General features: G+C 43.6%; 1 pseudogene; it reads right to left on the bottom strand.

Annotated features, from left to right (window-relative positions):
• Positions 1-4,480: 4,480 nt before the first annotated feature.
• Positions 4,481-20,590, bottom strand: LOC116882853 (annotated as a pseudogene).
• Between the last annotated feature and the right edge of the window lie 2 nt (positions 20,591-20,592).

Below are 20,592 nucleotides of genomic sequence, written 5' to 3'. Positions count from 1 at the left end.
ACAATTGTTGACTCTTGTTGGAGAATATGAGTGTTTATTGTATCATTTTTCCAAATTCTCTCTATGTTTAAAATGGTAAATAAAAGGTGTTAGAAAAGTGTGTGTGTGTGTGTGTATATATATATATATATATATATATCTCAATTAGTTATTAATTCATAAAGTATATACCCTCATAAATTCCTAGATGTCCAGATAGAATGCTTTTGTATATGCACAAAACTAACTTTGCGAATGAATGTTTTTTAAGATTTTATTAATTAGAGAGAGAGAGAGAAAGCACACAAGCTGGGACAGGAGGGGAGGAGCAAAGGGAGTGGGAAAAGCAGACTGTACACTGAGCTCAGAGCCCAATTCAGGGCTTGATCCCACAACCCCTCAGATAATGACCTGAACTGAAATCAAGAGTCAGCTACTTAAAAATTGGCAAGGCAAGAAACAACAAATGTTGGAGAAATTTTGGAGAAAGGGGAACCCTCTTACACTGTTGGTGGGAATGCAAGTTGGTGCAGCCATTTTGGAAAACAGTGTGGAGATTCCTCACAAACTTAAAAATAGAGCTACCCTATGACCCAGCAATTGCACTACTGGGTATTTACCCCAAAGATACAGATGTAGTGAAAAGAAGGGCCATATGCACTCCAATGTTCATAGCAGCAATGTCCACAATAACCAAAATGTAGAACGAGCCAAGATGCCCTTCAACAGATGACTGGATAAAGAAGATGTGGTCCATATACATAAAGGAATATTACTCAGCCATCAGAAAGGATGAATACCCAACTTTTGTATCAACCTGGATGGGATTGGAGGAGATTATGCTGAGTGAAATAAGTCAAGCAGAGAAAGTCAATTATCATATGGTTTCACCTATTTGTGGAACATAAGGAAACTAGGAGGAGGACGGGAAAACTGAAGAGGGGAAAATCAAAGGGAGAGATGGACCATGAGAGACTATGGGCTCCATGAAACAAACTGAGGGTTTCAGAGAGGAAGTGTGAGGGGGGATAGGTGAGCCTGGTAATGGGTATTAAGTAGGGCACAAATTACATGGAGCACTGGGTATTATGCGCAAACAATGAAATGTGGAACACTACATCAAAAACTAATGATGTGCTGTATGGTGACTAACATAATAAAAAAAAGAATAAGTACTTATAACATTAACTGATGTGGGATAAAGAGCTCCCCAGAACATCCTGGATATAGCTCAACAAACTACAGCTCATGGGCCAAATCTGGCTCACTGCCTGGTTTTGTACACCCTACAAGGTAAGAAGAGTCTCTACATTTTTAAAAAAGTGAAAAAAATATCAAAAGAAGAAGAATATTTCATGTCATGTTAACGTCACATAATGAATGTTAACATCACATAACTTCCAAAAATAAAGTTTTATTAAAACATAGTCATGATCATCAATCATTTATGAGTGTCTATAGCAGTTCTAATGCTCCAATGGCAGAGTTAAATTGTCATTATAGATTTTAGCTATGATGCTTAATTTCATATGTCAACTTGACTGGGCCACAGGATGTCAGATAGCTGGTTAGAAATGAATTCTGGGTGAATCTGTAAGGGTGTTTCCAGAAGGGATTAGCATTTGAGTTGGACTGAGTAAAACAGAAGGCCCTCTCCAATGTGGATGGGCATCATCCTGTCCCTTGAGGGCCTAAATAAAATGAAAACATAGAGGAAGGTTGAATTAACTCAACCTGATGGTTTGACTGGGACATCTATCTTCTAGCCTCCACACACCCAGTACTTAGGCCTTCAGACACACAGTGTAATCTACAGCATCATATCTCAGGCCTTCAAACTACACCACCATCTTTTCTGGGTCTCCAGCTTGCATACAGCAGACTGTGGAACTTAGCTGCATAATCATGTGAGCCAATACCTCATTATAAATCCCTGCATAAAAACGTGTGTGTGTGTGTGTGTGTGTGTGTGTACGTGTGTGTGTGTGTCCTGTTGGTTCTATTCCTCTGGACAACCCTGACTGGCCCACAAAGCCTAAAATATACATGTCATCATCTGAGTTTTCAAACTATCTGCATCATCATGTGAGAAGGAAATAAGATGTGTCTGTAAAATGGTTTGTATTTCATTTATCCAGCTATAGACACATGTATTATAGATATCTTTCAGCCTCTGAGTCAACTCTAGTTAATACTTAAAAGAAGAAATGGAAGTGACATTACAAACAAATTCAATGTCAATTTTAGTGGAGTTCTGGTTCAAATAAACAGCTATCCATGACATTTTGGAGGCAATTAGGATATTTGAATATGTATCAGACATTGAAACTTATTATGAAATTTTTGTTAATTTTCTTGGGTATAGTGATAGTATTGTAGTTATATAGAGAACATTCCTTGAATTCACAAATATTTATTGACGAAGGATTGAAGAATGAAGTGTCATGATGTCTACCACTGAGTGTCATATGTTTTAGCAAGGAAATGTATCCATGTGTGGAAATAAATTGAGAAAAGCATTTTAATGTGGCACTATGTTAACAATTGTTGACTCTTGATGGAGAGTATAAGTGTTTATTGTATCATTTTTCCAAATTCTCTCTATGTTTAAAATGGTAAATAAAAGGTATCAGGAAAAAACAGGTGTCAGAAAAGTTATTAATTAGTTATTATATCATTAAAGATATGTACCCTCATAAATTCCTAGATGTCCAGATAGAATGATTTCACCTCTGCACAAAACTAACTTTGTGAATGAATCTTTTTTAAGATTTTATTTGTTTATTTATTTGAGAGAGACAGAGAAAGCACACAAGCTAGGGCAGGAGGGGAGGAGCAGAGGGAGTGGGACAAGCAGACTGTGCACTGAGCTCAGCACCCAATTCAGGGCTTGATCCCACAACCCCTCAGATAATGACCTGAACTGAAATCAAGAGTCAGCCACTTAAAAAATTGACAAAGCAAAAAACAACAAATGTTGGAGAAGTTTTGGAGAAAGGGGAACCCTCTTACACTGTTGGTGGGAATGCAAGTTGGTGCAGCTACTCTGGAAAATATTGTGGAGGTTCCTTACAAACTTAAAAATAGAGCTACCCTACAAAAACAATGAATACTGTTATGCTGAAAATAAATTTAAAAAATGATTAATAAAAAAATAGAGCTACCCTATGACCAAGCAATTGCACTACTAGGTATTTACCCTGAAGATACAGATGTAGTGAAAAGAAGGGGCATCTGTACAATGTTCATAGCAGCAATGGTCACAATCGCCAAACTGTGGAAGGAGCTGAGAAACCCTTCAGCAGATGAATGGATAAAGAAGATGTGTATGGTTTTGCTTATTTGTGGAGCATAAGGAATAACATGGAGGACATGGGGAGATAAAGAGGAGAAGTGAGTTGGGGGAAATTGGAGGGGGAGACAAACCATGAGAGACTGTGGACTCTGAGAAATAAACTGAGGGTTTTGGGTGGAGAGGGGTGGGAGTTTGGGTGAGCCTGGTGGTGGGTATTATGGAGGGCACGTATTGCATGGAGCACTGTGTATGGTGCATAAATAATGAATTCTGGAACATTGAAAGGAATTTTTTAAAAAAGATGTGGTCCATATACACAATGACATATTACTCAACCATCAGAAAGGATGAATACCCAACTTTTGTATCAACATGGATGGGACTGGAGGAGATTATACTGAGTGAAATAAGTCAAGCAGAGAGTCAATTATCATATGGTTTCACTTGACTTGTGAAGCATAAGGAATAACATGGAGGACATTAGAGGAAGGAAAGGAAAAGTGTAAAAAAGAAGGAGGAGTTGAGCCATGAGAGACTACAGACTCTGGGAAACAAACTGAGAGTTTCAGAGTGGAGAGGGGTAGGTGGATAGGTTAGCCTGGTGATGGGTATTAAGGAGGGCATGTACTGCAATGAGCACTGGGTGTTATACGCAAATAATGAATCATGGAATACTACATCAAAACTAATGAAGTACTGTATGGTGACTAACATAACATAATAAAATAAACAATGAATTCTAGAACACTGAAAAGAAATTTTAAAAGAATAAAAAACATTTTAAATCCTTAAACAAACCTCGAATAATAACTAAATTTAATGGTTTTCCAAGGGAAAAAATAACATAATAAAAAATAAATATAAATTAAACAAGATGGGATTGGGAGGGAGACAAACCATAAGTGACTCTTAATCTCACAAAACAAACTGAGGGTTGATGGGGGGAGGGGGTTTGGGAGAGGGAGGATGGTGTTATGGACATTGTGGAGGGTATGTGCTATGGTGAGTGCTGTGAAATGTGTAAACCTGGAGATTCACAGACCTTACCCCTGGGGATAAAAATATATTATATGTTTAAAAAAAATAAAATTAATTTTAAAAAATTATATATATATATGTATATATATATATACACATACATATATATATATATATGTAATACATACATATATACATACTACTCTGGTTCTAGTGGTGGCCATGATCATGTAGGGAATTTGCATTTACCGGGTGGGTGTTCCATAAAGTTGAGACCTGGATGCTGCAGAAATGGCCACAATTATAGCCGGGACTCCATAGCCCACAGGGAACATGAGCCACTTCATGAACCTGCTCACACTGGAGTAGTTGACCACTGTCAGGTTGCGTGCAGTGAGGAGGAGTTGCAGACCTTCCAGCAGCATCCAGGAGAAGGAGGCCAGGTAGAGATAGTGTAGGGCACCCGCGATGATGGCACAGAGCACCTAGGGCAGAAGAAAGGTGTCACGAGGAGGGATTGTCAGGGAGGAGGGTGGCCCCAGGACCCTTCCCATATCTTTCCACTTGGGAGAACTCTCATATGTATAAAGGAGTTATAAAGGAATTGTAGAGGGAAAGTTTCTCGTCTAGTTGTGCCAATGTGAAATAGACTACTTAGCCATTTAACCTCCTCCCCAGGACCCAAAGCCATTTTATTAAGGTATCATTGCAACATGGTTCCATGAACTGAGCACCCTTGGGCAGGGCAGGGGCTCCTCTGTGACAGTGTCAGTACCTTAATCTCAGTCCCATCGATGGTGGTGAGGAAGAGCAGGTTGACCAGGAAGAGGCAGATTGAGAGCTGCAGGTGGATCGAGATGCTGGTGTTCTGGATGACTTTGCACAGCAGGAAGGTGAGGGCTGCCAGGAGAATGCACAGCAGAGAGAGGCCCAGCCCCACATAGGTGATCACAGCCAGCCCAGTCTACTCCTCCTGGGACCGAGCAAAGACAAGCAAAGAGGACCTCACAGTCACATTTTCCTGTTCTTGCATAATGACTATCTATCTATCTATCTATCTATCTATCTATCATCTATCTATTTATCATCCATCTATCCATCATCTATCTATCTATCTAATTTAGTTAGTTAGTTAGTTAGTTAGTTAGTTACTTGACATAGCAACATCAAGAATGGAGGAAGCAAGTTAATTTGTTATGTTATCCAGGTTCAGAATGTTATAATTCTATAGCATTCTGACCTAATTAATTCAGATCCTGCAAGAATCAAGGAATAAAAGTGTCCTTACTCAAGACAAATCCCAGAACTCACAAGAGTTTGTTTTACATTACAGGTCACCTGTGTGAAATTTTGGTTTTGATGATTCAGAGGCAGTAACCAGCTCACTCGGCCAGGGAAGCAGGAAAACATGGTTCCTAATCTACCTGTACTCACTGGCTTTCCTGTCCCTCTGACCTCTGCCACCACCAAATCTCACATTCTATAACCCCTGAGCACTCCTGTCCTCTGTGGTAAGCAGAACTCTAACTTGGCAGTGAGAGAAGGTATACATACACCTTCTTCCAGGTTTTCAGATAAAGGCCAATTTGTGGTTCTGTGAAAGGATTTTGCAGATGGAATCCAGGTCCAGTTTACTAAGAGAGGGGTTTTATCCTGGGTGGGTCTGGTCAGGTCAGTGAACCCTCAAAAGCTCTGGGCTCTTCCTGAAGAAAAAGATTTAAAGCTTGAGAGCCTTTACAGTGCGGGAGCTCCTTCTGCTGGTGTCTGGATAGAAATGCTGAAACACTGTGTGAGGATCTGCAAGAGGAATGCATTAGTCCCTAGGAGCTGAGCATGGTCCCCTGCTACAGCTAGCTATAAAGACAAACCATGAGAGACCGTTGACTTTGGGAAACAAACTGAAGGCTGTTGGAAGGGAGGTGGGTGGGGGGTTAGGGTAAGTGGGTGATGGGCATTAAGGAGGGCATGTGATGTGATGAGCACTGGCTGTTATACACAACTAATGTATCATTGAACAGTACACCAAATACTAATGATGTACTGTATTTTGGCTAATTTAATTAAAATTGAAAAAATTTAAATAAATAAATGTGAAACCCCAGTTTTATAACTGCAAGGAACTGAATCCTCCCAGCAACCAGGAAGCTCCCAGGAGAACCCTGAGCCTCAGAGGAGAATGCAGGTCTGGCTGATTTCAGGCTTGAAGACCCTGAGCACACAACTCAGCTATACCCTGCCCAACTTCTGCCCTGAAGAAACCACAAGATATAAATTTCTACTTTTTAAAGCCCCTACATGTAGGGAAATATGTTACAGAGCAATAGGCATGGAATGCAGCCCCTCTCCGGGCTCTCACCTGTGCATCGTAGTAGGCCATGAGAACGGCAAAGCTGCTGAGATGGGTGCACTGGCAGGTGGTGCTGGTTTCTCCAGTGGTCACCATCCTGCAGCCTCTGGTGGACCAATGACCACAGCCATCCTGACTGTGCTCCCAGAAGATGCAGAACACCTTTTGTGTTGGCCCAGGGGTCACTGACTGTAGGAACAGAGTGTAGGTAGGAACTGGTGGTTCTAGTGCTCAGAAATGTTTATCCAAAGCTGGCTTGCAAAGTGCTTTCCCAGGGGAATGATGCACCCATGAAACAGCCCCCAGAACTTCAATCAAGGCTGAGCTAGGCAATAAGTCTGTGCCCAGGACCCAGGCTCCTTCCATACCCACAGCTCCAAGCCACCAGCACTCACATGGTAGAAGATGAAGGTGATGGGGCAGCTGAGGTTCTCGTGTCCTTTTTGCTTATAAAGGCAGAGATGACATCTGAAAGCAGGACAGAGGAGACTTCTGGCAACACGCCCTTGTGTGCCCCATGCAGAACTGCCTGTTTCTCAGACTTCAGGACCACGGGAGCCTCAGCCAGCAACCTGCCCATCCCCGGAGTGGAGACAAGACCCACCATAGAAGGACCTGCAGGACAAGGCAAATGTCGATACCTTGGGGTGCCAACAGGGGCCCTTCCTCCTCCGATGGACTCTGTGGCTCCATTATCCACACCTCTTTAATCTTCAGTTCCCTGTTTGTCACATCCTTGGGCATCTTTTGACCTTCCTCCCATCTCAGCTATTACCTGAGTCACCAGATTTGTGCACGACATCCCAGTTCAGCAGCATCTTTGCCTGATTCTGTCTCAAAGTGACACTCCTATCTCCTTGTTCCCACACCTCCAGGGACAAGAGTGTAAGTTCTAGGAATTACAGAAGGGAGTCAGGTTAGTAATTCTGTCTGTAGTAGTTGGTATATACCATTACTTTTTATATGTCTTTACAAACAAACACACACACACACACACACACACACACACACACACACCACTGAATTTACAAAGAATTTTAAGAAAATAGTATAAGCAATTCTATACAAACAAATTGAATAACCTAAATGAAAGTGACAAGTTCCAGGAGACACACATACTACAAAAGTAACTGAGAATAAATAAAGCTGAACAGACTTATCGCAGGCAAAGATAATGACTCAGAAAAAAATCCCCCAAAATGAAAAGCCTAAGCCAGATGTCTTTATTTGTGAATTCTGCCAATCTTTTAAGTAAGAATTAATAACAATCCTGTGTAAAATTTCCAAAAATAGAAAATGAAAGAAGACTACCTAAATAATCTTATGAATCCACCATCACCTTAATTTAAAGAAAAAAACAGACAAAGTTATTAGGAGAAAACTATAGACCAATATTTCTTATGAACATAGATGTAAAAAAATCTTCAACAAAGTATTACGAATAAATTTACTTGAGGAAGTTCAAGACTTGTAACAGAAAACTAAAGAGAAAAACATGTTGGAATAAATTAAGGGCCCTGAGTAACTGGGAAAACATTCTACATTCATGGTTTAAAAGGCTTAATTTTATTAAGATGGTAATATTTCCCAAAGAGGTATACAGATTTATTGCAATCCCTATCAATATTCCAACATTTTTTTTAGAAATGAAAAAATCCATCCTAAAATTCACAGGGCATTTTAAAAAGCCCAAATACCCAAAACACTCTTGAAAACGAAAAACAAAATTGGAGTACTTACATCTCCTGATTTCAAAACTGACTATTAACCAATGGTAATCAGAACAGTAGGGTACTGACATAACCACTGACATACAGACAAATAAAATAAAATTGAAAGTCCAGAAGTGAACTCATGCATCTGTGACCAATTGATTGCCTACAAGGGATGCCAAGACCCTTCATTGGAAAAAGAAAAATCTCTTTAGCAAATGGTGTTTGCATGTTTAGATCTCCACTTGCAGTAGAAGGAACTGCAACTCACGCTACAAACAAACATTAACTCAAAATTGGTTAAAGCCCTACATTTATGAGCTAAAACTAGAACAATTAGGAGGAAACACAGGTGTAATCTTCATGGCCTTGGATTTGGCAATGGATTCTTAAAGAAGACACCAAATGTACACTCAACAAAAGAAAAAGTAGAGAAAACTGATTTTATCAAAACAGAAGCATCTGTTCATTAGAGTGAAAAGACCATGGAGAAAGTGCTAAGACGATGTATGGAATGTGAGAAAAACTTAGCAAATCCCATGTCTCACACAGTCTACTAGAGAATACCTAAAGAACTCTTACAGCTCAACAACCAAAAGCCAAACAATGAATTTTAAAAATTGGGTGAGCCTGGTGTGGGTATTATGGAGGGCACATATTGCATGGAGCACTGGGTGTGGTGCATAAACAATGAATTCTGGTACACTGAAAAGAAATTTAAAAAATAAAAAATTATTTTAAAAAAATAGGCAAAGGGCTTGAATAGATGTTTCTTTAAAAATATATACATATACACGAATATTTAAGAATCACATGACAAGATGTTAAATATCATTAGTCATTTGGGAAATGCAAATCAAAAGCATAATGAGATATCACCTGACATACACTAGAAGGAGAATAAGGAAACAAAATGTAAATACCAGGTATTGTTGAGAATGTGGATATGGGAACCCTTGTGTATTGCTTGTGGGGATGTAAAATGATGCCTCCATTTTGGAGAAAGAGTTTGGTCATTCCTCAAAAAGTTGAACAGAGAGTCACCTCATCATTCAGAAATTCCACTCCTATGTGGGTATGCAAAGAGCTGAGAACTGTTATTCGAACAAAAACTTGTCCACCAATATTATAGAAACACTATTCAAAATAGTCAAAAACTGAATGGATACACAAAAGGTGCTGTAGCCACAATAATGGAATATTATTCGACCCTAAAAAGGAAAGAATTACTGCCACAGGCTACAACAGGGATTCCCCTTGAAAACATGATGCTGTGTGAAAGAAACCAGACTATAAGATCACCTATTGCGTGATTCTATTGCTATGAAATGTTCAGGATAGGGAAATCCACAAACACAAAAAACAGACTGGTGACTGCCAGGGTCTGGGAGAGAGATGAGAAGGGACTAGTGGGTACAGAGTGGGTATACTATTTACTTTTGGGGTGATGAAAATATTTTAGAAATGAAGGTGATGGTTGTACAACTTTGTGAGTGTACTAAGTGTCAAGAATTTTTTTTTTATTTTCAGCGTAACAGTATTCATTGTTTTTGCATCACACCCAGCGCTCTATGCAATCCATGCCCTCTCCAATACCCACCACCTGGTTCCCCCAACCTCCCACCCCCCACCCCTTCAAAACCCTCAGATTGTTTTTCAGAGTCCATAGTTTGTTTAAAATGGTGAGTTTTAGTTATGTGAATTTTAACTCAACAAAAAAAAAAAATCACACTTAACTATCAAATAATACTAAATTTATATTTTTCAAAATTTAACAAATTGTCACCTTTTGAAGATGTTTCTATTTTGTTATCTTAAATTCTTCATTATAATTATATCATCTGCTGATAATTTATTTTAAAAGTGCATGATTTAGAGTTTTATTCATTTATTTTTAAACTCTTAATTGATTTATGACAATACAGACACAGGTTTATAACACTGAGGTACAAGCATGGTCACACATTCCAGTGAGGCTTCGGGACAAAGGTGGCAGAAACAGACAGAACAGAGCCTGGGGCAGACCCCAGTACTTACCTGTGCCTGCAGATGCATTGAAGGTCAATGTTCCACTGGGCAGAGCCTGGCTCAGCCTTCTCAGGACATCCCCCAGGCCACCAAGCAGGTTCGTGGCCACACAGTGCTGCTCTGAGCGGGGCAGAGCCTCCAGGTCTTCAGGGGTCTGGAGCAGCTCATCCACCTTCTGTATGAGGTCCTGGGGGAATGGGGACACAGAGCTAGTGAGCATGAAGACCCTTCCCACTCCGCCCCAGACAACAGACCCTGGAGACTCATTGGTAGATGAAGGTGGTACTCGATCACATTCCCTGGGTCTTTGCCCCTGGAATTCACCCACACAGAAGCCTATTCACACACTATTCACAAATGCCAAGAGTGACATTAGCCCAATGTCCAGAAACAGTAAGAAGAAAAGTCATTTCTGGGTGTAGGGTGTGTCTACAGTAAGTACAAATACCTGTGTGTCTGCTCTTCCTACCCACCCTGGAAGAGATGGAGCCTCAAATAGGAAGCCCTTGTGCTGGGGCTGCTTCCTCCCAGGCCTCTATGGGATGCCTCCAGGTTGCCTCTCCTGGGATGTGCCTTTACCTAGATGGTGTCCTGAGCCAAGGCTGGCTTGAAGTCTCTCCCCAGATCTTGGACTCTTTCAAAGAAACAAGAGAGTCTCTAGGATAGAGATGAGACCGGTCAGAGAGGCTAAAGTGTGGGTGGAGGAGCTTGAGGTGGATCATGCACGCTGCGTGATTCCTACCTCCTGTCCCTGCTGGGGCCACTCACCTGGCTCTTGATGCCAGGGGGTTGGGTCCAGGTGGGGAAGGACATCTCTGCAAGGGATAGAGCAGCAGTTCATTAGGCATGAGAGTGTCCGTGTGTGTCAGGGGCAGGGTCTTGGGTCAGGTCAGACCAGGTACCTTCACAGGTGGTGTTCAGATGTTTATTCTGGAATCCAGGTCTGGGTGCCCAGCCCTGGGGTCAGCAGCACTTGTAAGAGCCAGTGTTAATGCAGTGTTAATGCAGACGGTGGACTTGTGGCACATCGTAGGCTGCGTGGAGCTGCACTCATCCACATCTGGGAACACAAAGATGGGAGTCAAGACCCCTTTCTCTCCATGCCCTGCCCCTTTTCCCTGTGTTAGTATCCCCCTTGACTGGAGGTCATAACACCTACTGACCCCACATCCTGATGATACAAGGGTCATGGGAAGTGTGGGGAGGCTGGACACTTAGCCCTATGAGAATGTGCAGGTTGTGAATATGGAAATACCTTTGTCCCAGGTACTAATTAGCTGCTGTCTGGGGTCTCCAAGTACCTGCTCCTTGGCACCCCCGCTCCTTCCCTGGAACTCCCCTCCATTGTTTCCCATCCAGCCTCAAAAGAATTAACACCTGGCACAGCAGGGCACCCAGGATTCATTCTGCTTGGTTTGTGTGGGTGCCACTGAATATGGGATCTGATGTTCTGAGTGTGGGTTTCCAGGGTGTGGCGTCTGAGCTCTGTACCTTCACTCTGTACCTCTGTACCTTGTTTGGGCCATTTGGGGACCCAGGAACAGGCTTCCAGCCAGGGCGGCAGTGGCACGCATAGCCCCCAATGTTGTTGAGCTGGTGGAGCTGTGGCATGGGTTCTGCCCTGATGTGCATTCATTCACATCTAAGGACAAAGCCAGAGGGTCAGTGTCCCCTCCATTCACTGTACCCATCCTGCCCTTCTCTCAGATTCCTTAGTACTTCACACCAAGGACACACACACACACACACACACACACACACGCCATGTACCAGTCACCTAGCCTGTCAAGATACAACTTTATGATAGCATTTTTATTTTTTTTTATTTTTTTTATTTATTTTCAGCATAACAGTATTCATTGTTTTTGTACCACACCCAGTGCTCCATGCAATCCGTGCCCTCTCTAATACCCACCACCTAGTTCCCCCAACTTCCCACTCCCCCACCTCTTCAAACCCTTCAGATTGTTTTTCAGAGTCCATAGTCTCTCATTGTTCACCTCCCCTTCCAATTTCCCCCAACTCCCTTATTAAAACTTCATAATCTCAGATGTCCCTTCAAGGTGGACAAGGTAGAACCATGTGTGTGAGTCATTCCAGACAAAGCTGAGTCCCCTCACATACGGTAAGGGATGGACTGGGTGTTGAGGCCAGGAGGATGGTGGAGGCTGCAAAGCACCTCTACCCAGGGAGGCTGTGACACTGAGCTGCTACTGTGTTGACTCAGCGAGTGGGGTAATGGCACCACTGCAGTCCCCAGCTTCACTCCTGTCAATCCCAGAGGGTCAGCCCTGCCCTGCCCAGCTGGTTCCATCTCCTCACTGCCTGCAATGAGCACGCACCATTCCTGAAAGTGCTGCCACCACTGCCAAAGCTCCTTTGGCAGCTTCCTTCAAGATGAGCTCAGCAGGGACACTCTCCCCGTTTTTCAGGCAAAACTAAGGCAAAGAGGGAAACTGAGTCATGGGAGCTGAACTTCCCAATCAAGGCTCTTACTCATTTCCTCCTCATATTGGGACTCAGGTTCTGCTTCTCAGAGCTAGAAGTGACACTTCCTGCTGGAATGGGACAGATGAGGAGGGCAAGTGTGGGGGGTGTACAAAGAGGCTGGGGGCTCCACAAGAGAACCCAGGCTTAGAAGGCCCTGTGGTCTCCCTGCTCTGTGATGGGACCTTGCTGAGAGGTGACTCCTTGGGCGGAGCAAACCTCCTGGTGTTTTGGGAACCTGAGGATCTTCTCCCTCCCCCTGGGGATGCCAGATCTGCCTCGGCCCCTCCCCAGCTCCAGTGCAGCATTACAGCATCTTCCAGGGCCTCTACCTGTGCACAAATTCAGGTTGCCCGGGTTGAGCTGCAAGCCGGCCAGACACTCACAGGTGTAACTGCCCTGGGTGTTGATGCAGATGCCAAGCTTTTTACAGATTCGGGGTTGCTACTGACATTCGTCCACATCTGCAGGGAAGGAGAGGGTGATGGGTGCCTGCAGCTGTTTCCTGGGATAGAAGCATCTGGAAGCCTCTGTTTTCTCCTCCCCAGTGGGTGCCTTTTCTAATTCACATGGATGCGTCCTATGGGCAAGCATGATGGCCCAGATGTTCTGTATAGGTCTAAATAACCCAGATCCCTCCTCACAGTTATATAAAGCACTTCTTTTTTTTAATTAATTTTTTTTATTTCTTTTCAGCATTACAGTATTCATTGTTTTTGCACCACACCCAGTGCTCCATGCAATACGTGCCCTCCCTAATACTCACCACCTGGCTCCCCCAACCTCCCACCCCCCGCCCCTTCAAAACCCTCAGATTGTTTTTCAGAGTCCATAGCTCATGGTTCACCTCCCCTTCCAATTTCCCTCAACTCCCCTCTCCTCTCCATCTCCCCTTGTCCTCCATGCTATTTGTTATGCTCCACAAATAAGTGAAACCATTAATTGACTCTCTCTGCTTGACTTATTTCACTCAGCATAATCTCTTCCAGTCCCATCCATATTGCTACAAAAGTTGGGTATTCATCCTTTCTGATGGAGGCATAATACTCCATAGTGTATATGGACCACATCTTCCTTATCCATTCGTCCGTTGAAGGGCATCTTGGTTCTTTCCACAGTTTGGCGACCGTGGCCATTGTTGCTGTATACATTGGGGTACAGATGGCCCTTCTTTTCACCAAATCTGTATCTTTGGGGTAAATACCCAGTAGTGCAATGGCAGGGTCATAGGGAAGCTCTATTTTTAATTTCTTGAGGAATCTCCACACTGTTCTCCAAAGTGGCTGCACCAACTTGCATTCCCACCAACAGTGGAAGAGGGTTCCCCTTTCTCCACATCCTCTCCAACACATGTTGTTTCCTGTCTTGCTAATTCTGGCTATTCTAACTGGTGTAAAGTGGTATCTCAATGTGGTTTTAATTTGAATCTCCCTGATGGCTAGTGATGATGAACATTTTTTCATGTGTCTGATAGCCATTTGTATGTCTTCATTGGAGAAGTGTCTGTTCTTATCTTCTGCCCATTTTTTGATATGATTATCTGTTTTGTGTGTGTTGAGTTTGAGGAGTTCTTTATAGATCCTGGATATCAACCTTTTGTCTCTACTGTCATTTGCAAATATCTCCCCCCATTCCGTGGGTTGCCTCTTTGTTTTTTTGACTGTTTCCTTTGCTGTGCAGAAGCTTTTGATCTTGATGAAGTCCCAGAAGTTCATCTTCGCTTTTGTTTCCTTTGCCTTTGGAGACATATCTTGAAAGAAGTTGCTGTGGCTGATATCGAAGAGGTTACTTCCTATGTTCTCCTCTAGGATTCTGATGGATTCCTGTCTCACGTTGAGGTCTTTTATCCATTTTGAGTTTATCTTTGTGTACGTTGTAAGAGAATGGTCGAGTTTCATTCTTCTACATATAGCTGTTCAGTTTTCCCAGCACCATTTATTAAAGGGGCTGTCTTTTTTCCACTGTATATTTTTTCCTATTTTGTCGAAGATTAACTGACCATAGAGTTGAGGGTCCATATCTGGGCTCTCTACTCTGTTCCACTGGTCTATGTGTCTGTTTTTATGCCAGTACCATGCTGTCTTGGTGATCACAGCTTTGTAGTAAAGCTTAAAATCAGGTAACGTGATGCCGCCAGTTTTATTTTTGTTTTTCAACATTTCCTTAGTGATTCGGGGTCTCTTCTGATTCCATACAAATTTTTGGATTATTTGCTCCAGCTCTTTAAAAAATACCAGCGGAATTTTGATTGGAATGGCATTAAAAGTATAGATTGCTCCAGGCAGTAGAGACATTTTAACAATATTTGTTCTTCCAATCCAAGAGCATGGAATGGTCTTCCATCTTTTTGTGTCTTCTTCAATTTCTTTCATGAGTGTTCTGTAGTTCCTCGAGCACAGATCCTTTACCTCTTTGATTAGGTTTATTCCCAGGTATCTTATGGTTCTTGGTGCCATCGCAAATGGAATTGATTCTCTAATTTCCCTTTCTGTATTTTCATTTTTAGTGTATAAGAAAGCCACTGATTTCTGTTATATAAAGCACTTCTAACACTAAATTTTTTTAGTTTGAAAGATCAAATTTTACCCCTTTCAAAAATGGGGTTAAAATATAACATTTCACATGGGAATCCCAGGGGCCATGTTCCTTAGTCTTACGGAAAGACCTAAATTCAAATCTATGGCAAGTTCTCCATGAACTCATCACTTGGCGCAGAGGTTATGCTTGTGTCTCCCCATAGGAAGGACCACTTTGCCTCCCGGCATAGAACACCAAGCCATATCATAGCCTGGCATGGCCCAAACCCGATATTCTGTTGTCCAGATGTTGTCAGAAGTGGTCCAAGTCCTCTCCATCTGCCAGCTCTTGTTCCCTCAGACTCTCTGGGAAGCTGGATGGTAGAACAGGGACATCATGGCCACTTGTGTTATAGCCTGAGGACTTGGACAAGTCCAGGGTGGGCCTTCCTGGGATCCAAGTGCAAGGGAATACTGTGATCCCCAAGCAGGAACATCTTGGCTCCCAGTGATGGATTTTATCCTAATTTCCAGGGCAACTGCTTGCTGCCTGCATTGCCCTTGGAATCCCGGGGACCCTTGCAGGACAGTGTTCTCTCATCCACACTATATCTGAGACTCCAGCTCCATGGAGATGCACCAAGACCCACACCTGAGCCAGGCTCCTAAAGGAGAAACCCATCTATAGAAGAAGAGAGAATGAAAATTATTCTAACCAGTCCTGGGCCACCCAGACAGTGGGCACCAAGCTGAGGAGGACAGTGGGGGCTGATGTTCAGCCAAGTGGCCTTGGGGTGATGAACGTAACTTTTTCTGATTCCCATGAAGGCATGCTTGGACTGGCAGGAAGTGGCAAGAATCCACATCTGAGCAGGGTATAGGTTGGCAAGGGCCAAGTGGCTGGAATGTGGGACAGGTGATAATGGTGAGGGGAGGCAGGGGTTTCTGTGTTCTTGGCCCCATATCCCAACAAAGGACACAGGCTATGGGCCCTGCCAAACGGGCTCAGCCTCCATAATCTGTCCCCAAGTGGTCTGAGTTGACATGGGACCTGGGTTGACCCCCTTGGAAGAGAATCAAGCTTGGGGCAATGGTCCCCAATTATGCCCTCTCTTGCCATTTTGTTCAGATGGGATCCTCTTCCATTCACCTGAATCTCCAAGTGGTGGTGGGGTGGTCCATATCAGCCTTCCTGCCCCCCAGAAGAACAATCTATCAGATCGTAGCCATCTGATTTCCCACAGGTTGGTGAATAAAAATTATTAGGGAGAGTTGGGCAGAGACTTGCATGGGGAAATACATGGAGGCAGAGCAGACAAAAACCCAAGTCAAGATGCCAGGACATGTCTTCTCCAGGTGGGGTTGTTGGCCAGGGGAGAGCCAGCTGGGGAAGTTGGGCCCACCCTTAAATCTCCCTCCTCCCATATTTCTGGACCCAGGGGCCTAAGAGGTCTCCCAGTGGAGACAGGACTCTTCATGGCAGTTATTGATGATGGTGAAGAAGATGGATGATGTGTTGGAAGACACATCCTCTCAGCTTGTGAAGTATGTTGATGCCATCTCTTTCATTTGCTTTATGAAAATAAGATGCCAGATGGGCAAGGAGTATATTCCAAAATTGCATAAGTGACCCTCTGCATAAGGTTCTGAGCCTTAAGATTTAGAAGGGGACAAGATTCCAGGATGTTCTCTGATGACTGGAGAAAGTGTGCTGAGTGATCCCAAACCTCATGGAGGAGGAGATGGAAGACACAAGGGAATTCTTACCTTCACACATGTTCTCACTCTCATTCCTGAACATTCTTGCCCCAGAAGCAAGTTCATATCCTGGAATGCATGTGCAGTAGTAGCTCCCCTCTGTGTTCTGGCAATCTGCAAATTTTCCACAGGACACTGCTGACGGTGATCTACCCTCGTTGACATCTGGAACACAACAGGGCAAAGGGTCACCTCAACATATTGTGAGTTCCCATAGGGCAGAGACCCTGGCTTCCAGCCCCACTCTGCCATAGAGACTGGACAGAACTCAGCTCACAGTTTGCTGTATGAACTGAAGCCAGGTGCTCCGAGCACCTGCTCACTATTCTGCTCACCTCTGCTCTCTGGCTGGGTGTGAGGACACCGAGATTCACTCTGCTCTGCCATCATGGGGGCTGGAAGGGGTCAGCACCTTCTTCCTCAGGTTTCGTGGGGATAGACAGAGGCATTGAGTCTCTGCTTGCACTATTGGGGACCTGAGGGTGGGCTCTAGTCAGGGTGACAGTGGCACTGAAAACCCCTGAGTCAGTGAAGGGAGTCAGGGCTAGAGTCTGTCCAGAGTAACACTCTTTCACACCTGAGGGTAAAACCAGGTGGTCAGGTCCCTGCCTACTGAAAGCCTCCACCTCCCATTACTCTCAGAGGTCCAAGTACACCCCTGAGTCCTCATCGAGTACTCCTCCAGCTCCAGTGTCAAGCATTTTCAAAATGCCTCATGGGGAGCCTGGGTGCCTCAGTTAAGAGTCTGCCTTGGATACAGATGTAGTGAAAAGAAGGGCCATCTGTACCCCCAATGTTTATAGCAGCAATGGCCACGGTTGCCAAACTGTGGAAAGAACCAAGATGCCCTTCAACGGACGAATGGATAAGGAAGATGTGGTCCATATACACTATGGAGTATTATGCCTCCATCAGAAAGGAGGAATACCCAACTTTTGTAGCAACATGGACGGGAGTGGAAGAGATTATGCTGAGTGAAATAAGTCAAGCAGAGAGAATCAATTATCTATGGTTTCACTTATTTGTGGAGCATAATAAATAGCATGGAGGACATGGGGAGTTAGGAGAAGGGAGTTGGGGGAAATTGGAAGGGGAGGTGAACAATGAGAGACTATGGACTCTGAAAAACAATCTGAAGGGTTTGAAGAGGTGGGGGGTGGGAGGTTGGAGGAACCAGGTGGTGGGTATTAGAGAGGGCACGGATTGCATGGAGCACTGGATGTGGTACAAAAACAATGAAAACTGTTATGCTGAAAATAAATTCAAAAAATTATTTAAAATAAATAAATAAATAAAAGAAGAAAAAAAAAGAGTCTGCCTTTGGCTCAGGTCATGATCCCAGGGTCCTGGAGTCAAGCTACACATTGGGTTTCCTGCTCAATGGGACGTCTGTTTCTACCTCCTCCTCTGCCCCTCCCCCATGTGCTTTCTCTCTCTCTCTCTCTCTCAAATAAATAAATAAAATCTTAGAAAAGAAAAAAAAAGATGCCCAGGATGTCTCTGGAAGAGTCTTGCTGCCTCCAACTCTGGAGGAAGTTTCTCTTATCTAAGTCATCACAGATATGAAATGAGAACACAAAATGCAGGTTCTCACAGTTGAGTGAGTGGGGGTGTTTCTCTCCCTGTTCTCTAAACAAGAAAGGAAAGAGTTCCATGAGTCAGGTCCCCTTTGAACAGCTCAGGGACCTACATAGCAAGGGCTACACATCACTGGTTGAAAATAACAGTTTAATAAGAACAAGCAAGACAAGAATGTATCAAAAGGCAGGGAAAGAATGTTTTCTCCTGTACATTCTCAACAGGGAACCAAAGACTTTTAGAGCCTGAAAGGACTCTTGGCTTCATTCTGGTTCAGGGCAGGCAACTAGTCCACCCCTCAAACTCATGGACATACCTTCTAAGACCATAGGCTCAGGATGTGGGTGTGAGCACCAGAACATGACAAGATGTGAGAAGATGCACACTGGATGCATTCATGTTCACTCCCATATGGACAGTAGGACTGCCCTCCTCTTTTCTAAGATGGTGGCAGTGACTGGACACTTGTCTTCAAGGCCATTAGGTGGGGTGGAGTGGAGTGGGGGACAGGTGGGAATGAGGTGTGCGGGAGGGGAAGACATGATGATGAGAAATTCTCAGCCTGACATGTGTGGTCCCAGAAAGGAACTGAGATCCAGTCATACCAACCATGTCTCCTCACCATGTTCACCCAGCCACAAGTCTCCATAAGACACACACACAAATGCACGGGGATCCATTTGGGACACCTCTCAAGCTTGGAGGGGCAGGATGAGAGTCACGACACTGCCTTTTTTCTTAATAAGATTTATTTTCCCCCTCCCCTAAATATCAAATGACACACGGATACTTAGAAGACAAATAAAATATGGGAAAAAAAAGAAAACCAAAAAAAATAAAATATTAAAAATTTAAAAAAAAAAGAAAACAAAGAAAATCAGTCATAAGTCCACTACACAGACTACTGGGAAATTTTAGGGTATTTTTTTCCTATCTTTTCAAATGTATTAAGAATAAATATTCTGGGTGAGCTCAAGCTAAGAGGAGGGGCTGAGATTCAAGGGCCTGGGTGTTTTTTCCCTCCTGTTGCTTCCACTACTCTCCCCTTTCCTTATGCTATGAGACTAATCATAGTAATAATGGAAGTGACCGTGATAATAGCTTGTTTTTGATGATCTGCTCTATACTACTCTTTACTTATTCTTTACACACACAAAAAAAAAATTAAGATTTTATTTATTTATTTGACAGATAAAGATCACAAGTAGGCAGAGAGAGAGAGGAGGAAGCAGGCTCCTTGACGAGCAGAGAGCCGGATGTGGGGCTCAATCCCAGGACCCTGAGATCATGACCTGAGCTGAAGGCAGAGGCCTTAACCCCCTGAGCCACCCAGGCGCCCCTACACACAAAAATTTTAAATCTCATTCCAACAATGTAGGGTAGGTACAGTGATTATCCCCAATCTACAGACAAGCAAACTGAGCCATAGAGAAGACATCTTCTCCCCATCACCTCCCTCCACCATCTCCATGCCCCTCCACCACCCCAAACCCCTGTACCATCACAAGTGTCCAACAAGCTGGCAAAGATGTCCCCAAACAAAGAACTGAATCCTGGGGAACAGCTACAGGCAGTGACATTGACACATGTGGATTTTGGAGGGCACCATCTGGGGAGGCAGAGGCTGTGGGGACAAAGACAGTCAGAACGCTCAAGAAATGGAGGGAGCCAGCTACCAACTGTGTGTCTAGGAGCAGAGGAGAGGAGGTGAAGGAAGAAGAGGGATGGCTGCCATTGAAAGAGGAAAAACAGAAAACTCTAAACATTTGGGGAGTTGGAAGTGGGGTTTTTTTAATCACCTGAAGACCAGAACCTCACTTGAAGAATATACTTCCCTTTCCACCCTTGTTGGTGGAAGAACCCAGGCTCCAGCATGCACTCCCCAGCTTGTGTCACCAGTAGGGTTGGCTGGGC

This window comes from Lontra canadensis, unplaced genomic scaffold (genome assembly GCF_010015895.1).
Source record: "Lontra canadensis isolate GAN:19392208 unplaced genomic scaffold, GSC_riverotter_1.0 scaffold88, whole genome shotgun sequence".
Classification (NCBI taxonomy): domain Eukaryota; kingdom Metazoa; phylum Chordata; class Mammalia; order Carnivora; family Mustelidae; genus Lontra; species Lontra canadensis.
Note: the sequence above shows the minus strand (reverse complement) of the source record. Positions and strands in the feature narration are given on the sequence as shown.